Raw genomic sequence first — 5,267 nt, 5'->3', positions numbered from 1 at the left:
TGATGATGTTGTACAGGACTGAGACCAGCTTGTCCACTGAGAAGATGGAGAAGGGCTGGGCATAGATGAAGATGCAGGGCCTGAAGAATAAGGTCACCACAGTCAGGTGTGAGGCACAGGTGGATAGCCCCTTGCGCCACACTTCAGGGGAGCGAATCCTCACCAAGATGGTGGTGTAGGAGGCTACCAGGATAATGAAGCAGCTGGTAGAGATCAGCCCACTGTTGGAGACCATGAGCAGCTCCACTACGTAGGTGTCGGTGCAGGCCAGCTTGATCACTGGTGGGACATCGCAGAAGAAGTTGTCCACCCAGTTGGGCCCGCAGAAGGGCAGCTGCATGGTGAGGATGGTCTGGACCATGGAGTGGAGGAAGCCGCCACCATCCAGCTGCCTAGGGTCCGGTTCATAATGCTATGGTAGTGGAGGGGCTTGCAGATGGCCACGTAGCGGTCGTAGGCCATAACAGTGAGCAGGAACATCTCGGCCGCCCCCACAAAGTGCAGAAAGAAGAGCTGGGCCATGCAGGCCTGGTAGGAAATACTCCTTCTGTCAGACAGGAAGTCCAACAGCATCTTGGGGGCAGTGACGGTGGAGTAGCACAGGTCCAGGAAGGAGAGGTTGCCCAGCAGGAAATACATTGGAGTGCAGAGGCAGGGGTCAGAGCTGACCGTCGCCATGATGAGGGTATTACCCACCAGCGGGGAGACATAGACCAAGAGGAACACAGCAAACAAGGCGGCCTGGGACTGTGGAGTCGGGGAAAGGCCTGCCAGGAGGAACTCCCCCACTGGAGTCTGGTTTCTCCACAGCTGCTCCATTGGGCCTGTGCAATCGAGTCTGAGGGACCTGGAGGGGTACGTGAGGAGAAATAAAGAGATAAGTTCAAAGGATTTTACTCACGCCTTCCTCCTGTTGCAGTCAATGGGCACAACCCTGAGTGGCTTACTCAGAATTTATTTTAATATTACAATTTTCTAGGAGTCCGGGCAATAAGTGAGAGAAGCAGGAAATTCTCATAGTTGAGAAGCAATTTGATGTAATTGGCATTATTGGTGGAATGATTTACAAGAATAGAATGTTACAATCACTGGTTATAAACTGTTCGGGAAGTAATGAGTAGAGGAAAAAGGCATAAGGGGTGTCACTCCACATTAAAGACACTATTATTTGTTTTTGAGGTATTGATAATTCAGAACCACAGAATCTTGAATTCAAGACCAACCCACTAACTAACAAAGCGAGGCAGAGGTATTGTTGGAGTCTGTTACAGAGCACTAAATCAAATCAGAGAACAGGACCAGTTCCTCTTTGAACACCTACTCATAATTATGTGGAAGGAAAAACTGTGTCGTTATGGGGCACTTTGAGCAGGGAGTTGTACATGGGAGGTCTTGTGCAGCCAGTTAAACATCATTGGAATTTCTCAAAATTATAAATGATGATATTTTAATACAAAAACTATTGCACCCAGCATGCGTAAATTGATTTTGGAATTCATTAGGCTGGATAAAGGTGGACTAATTACTAGATTGAAAGTTGGTGGTTGTGTAGAGACTGGGAATCATGACATGATTGTATTCAAAATCAGCAAACAGAGGACAGTCCCAACCAGTAATATTACACATGGTGCTTCAAAAGGAGTAATTTCTGAACACAGGAAAATTGTGAGCAAAATTGTGGTCTAGATAATACTTTGTCCTGCCATGAGTTCAGGGGGCTAGACTAGTTGTCCTCTCGAGATCCCTTCCAGTCCTATGATTCTATGGAATCTATTGAGAGAAAAATGTAGACAGAAAAATGTGAATAAATTGGGAGTTCTTTAAAAGACTGTACAGATGGCATAAGATTATGATTCTAAAAGCCCATCCTGGTTCAGTGTTGAAGTAAAGGAAAATAAAAAAATTTAAAAAACAATATATAAAAGGCAAAATAAATAGCAACCAATATAAATTAGACATTTTGAATTGCAGGAAATTTAATAGGAAGCTAAAGACATCAAGCAAATCTCCCAGGCTGCAGGAATCAGGAGAATAAAGAAAGCTTTTTAAGGACCAAAAGAAATCCTAGCAAAGTATAGCCCATTCCTACATGAGATGGTAAAATTGTTAATAATGATGCAGAAAGTAAATATTCCTGCTCTGTATTTGGAAAGAAGCAGGATGGTATATTCTATCACATAAGAACAGCTTACCGGGTTCAGCCAAAGTCCATCTAACCCAGATGATCTGTCTACCGACAGTGCCATGCCACAGTGCCCACAGAGGGAAGACTAACAGGCAATTGATCAAGTGATCTCTCTTCTGCCCTCCATCTCATCCTTGATGAGCAGAGGCCAGGGACACCATTCTTTCCTTCCTGCTAATAGTCATTTATGGACTTAGCCACATATGAATTTATCCAGTTCCTTTAACATTGTATAGTCCAGCCTTCACAACCTCCTCAGTAAGATTCCAAAGTTGACTGTGCGCTGTGAAGAGAACTTCCTTTATTTTGTTTTAAACCTGCTACCTATTCATTTCATTTGGTGATCCCTATTCTTGTATATTATGAGATAAGTAAATAACCTTCCTTATCCACTTTCTCCATCACTCATGATTTATATACTCTTCATATTCCCCTCCTTAGTGTCCTCTCTCAAGCTGAAGAGCCTACCTCTTAATCTTTCCTTGTATGGGACCCTCTCCAAACCCCTAATCATTTTAGTTGCCCTTTTCTGAACCTTTTCTAGTTCTAGAATATCTTCTCTGAGGTGAGGAGACCACATCTGTACACAGTATTCGATGATGATGAAGGATGATGAAGTACTTTCCAGCCCATGAGTAACCAAGAAGGATGTTGTACGACATCTACTAAGGAATACACATTTTTTAAATCTGCTGGCTTGGATAATTTGAACCAAAGAGTACTAAAAGAGTTGGCTGATGAGATGTCTGGTCCTCTCATATTATTTTGAAACAAAGTTTGGAATACCAGGGAAATTCCAGAAGATTGGACTGGTGCTAATGTTATGCCGGTATTCAAAAAGTTCAGATCCAGGTATATGGGGGTTGGTTGGTCTGACATCAGTCCTGGGAAAAATAATGGGAAAAGTGCTACAGGAGTGAGCTGATAAAGAAGTAAATTATGAGGCTATAATTAACAGCAATCAACATGGAAAAATGGGGCACAATGTAGCTAGGGGGTCAATGCAGATAAATGGCATTTAACCAGGTCCCATTTGGGGAATATGGAGTTTGGTTTCCCCATGTTTTTTTTTATCATTACATCTCGAAAATAGGGCCTGCCAAACAAACCTGATTTCATTCTTGGATGAGGTGTCAAGTTTGTTTGACAAAAGTGCCTGCACAGATGTCATTGATGAAGAGTTCTGTAAGGGATTGGCTATCCCCACCGTGAAGTGGAAAGTGCCCACTAACTGCTGAACAGCGGGAGGTTCTGGGGCCGGACTCCCTCAATCACTCCTGCTGAAGTCATTCCACTTTGTATAAATAATTAAATAGCTGATGGAGCAGATCCCACACCTTCCCAAGGAACATGCATGTCCCTTTTGCCATGGGATGTGACTCCGATACACATGGATCAGTCATTACCGCGGGAGTTGATTTTAAAGAGTCTCATTCCTTACCTGAAATTCTGGTGGCCTTGCTCCAGCAGGAGGGGAGACAGAGAGAAAATTTCCAGGGGCAGAAGGACCGACGGGTCAGAGCCGGTTCAGCTTTCTTGGGAGATGGTTTTTCGGTCAGCTAATTTGTCAATGGCTGTAAGACAAAGAGAGTACTTTAGAAAGGTAAAATAGCAGGGAACCTGCCTGGGTTGTAACTCTTTAAAAGTCTAGATCCTCTGTCATCAAAGAGACTTGAGCAAATGAGATTTTTAAAATCTGAATTAGTACTTGTCTTGTCTATTGTGCTTTCCACCCTGAGATCTCAAAGCACTTTACAAAGGCAGGTTGCTGTCATTGTTGCCGAAGGGGAAACTGACGCTCAGCAAAGACGCTTACCCCAAATCACCCTGCCTAGCCCACAGGGCCGGCTCCAGGAACCAACTTAGCAAGCAGGTGCTTCGGGTGGCCACTCTGGAGCGGGGCGGCAAGTTCAGATATTTGGCGGCAGTTCGGCGGAGGGTTTCCTCACTCCCACTCGGAGCAAAGGATCTCCCGCTGAATTGCCGCAGATCGCGATCGCAGGTTTTTTTTTTCTTTGCTGCTTGAGGCGGCAAAACCCCTGGAGCCAGCCCTGCTGCCCACAAGATAACACCACTCAATGCGACTAAAATCCCTGCATCTTCAATCTGCCTGAGGAAGTTCAGAATAGGGTGAGAGACCCTGATATTCCCTGTCAGAGCTGGGAATAGAACCAGGAGTCCTGATTCCCAGGCCCCATTGTGCTAGCCTGCTAGAGCCTGTCAAACTAGGGAAAGGAATCCAGGTAGTCTGCTTGAACCCTAGATCCCACTCCCTTCTCAAAGTTAGGGATGACACCCATGAGTCCTGATGCCCACCGTCACCTCTTCCCCTAGCTGATCCCCAACCACTAAACACTCATGTCTCATCACCATGGAAATATCGCTATCTTAATATCTCTCTGAAGAAATTCTGAAGTCAAAAGAGATCCAAAGAGCCACTGACCCTGTAATTTTCACACCAGTTGACTGGCAATTGACCTAGGTAATTTAGGCCATGATTTTTCAAGGGCACCCGAAGAGAACCCAAATTCCATGAAATGTCTTTGGGAACTGGGTGCACTGGAGATCCCAGCCTAATAGCAAGAGAAACAAGAATTTAGGGGAATGTCTCAACCGCTCCACAGGAAAACCTGCAAAGGAGAGATGTCAAAACCTTATGGAGCTCTTGTTTAATGGAGCATTATGCAGGACTATAACCATCAGCTCTCTATTTAACGGGGCGCTACCTTGACATAGAGTAAACATCTTTACACTGCCCATGGCATGTTGTTGCTGGTGATTTTATTAAATCTAGTGAAATCTCTGATTATACCGGGAATATCTATCAATGTTAACATTTAACAAAAAATAGACAGGTATGCTGGGCTTTTTTTTGTGTACAGATGAATGTACTCTGGCTGTGTATTGAATAAACGGTAACTAAACATCTAAGTATCAGCAGCAAACCATTCCTAACCCCAGTCAATGACTACTTAGCTTATGCCTGGTGTGAAATTTGTGTCCACACTACAGGAGATGAGGATCATAGAATCATAGAATATCAGGGTTGGAAGGGACCTCAGAAGGTCATCTAGTCCAACCC

At 44.4% G+C, this 5,267-nt stretch overlaps 2 protein-coding genes and 1 pseudogene across 4 annotated transcripts in view; 1 reads left to right on the top strand and 2 right to left on the bottom strand.

The window, feature by feature from the left end:
- Nucleotides 1–836, bottom strand: part of LOC142046418 (olfactory receptor 4Q2-like) — a 2,210-nt pseudogene extending 1,374 nt beyond the window's left edge.
- The window catches only part of LOC116825292 (olfactory receptor 4Q2-like), a 9,099-nt gene extending 4,411 nt beyond the window's left edge, over nucleotides 1–4,688 (bottom strand). Inside the window, 2 exon segments of the mRNA XM_075062462.1 lie at nucleotides 3,627–3,759; nucleotides 4,629–4,688. The gene's annotated coding sequence lies outside the window, so the exon portion shown is untranslated.
- ZNF385D (zinc finger protein 385D) overlaps nucleotides 1–5,267 on the top strand; it is a 419,438-nt gene that overhangs the window by 328,694 nt on the left and 85,477 nt on the right. The window lies entirely within an intron of this gene.

This window comes from Chelonoidis abingdonii, chromosome 2 (assembly GCF_003597395.2).
Source record: "Chelonoidis abingdonii isolate Lonesome George chromosome 2, CheloAbing_2.0, whole genome shotgun sequence".
Classification (NCBI taxonomy): domain Eukaryota; kingdom Metazoa; phylum Chordata; order Testudines; family Testudinidae; genus Chelonoidis; species Chelonoidis abingdonii.
Note: the sequence above shows the minus strand (reverse complement) of the source record. Positions and strands in the feature narration are given on the sequence as shown.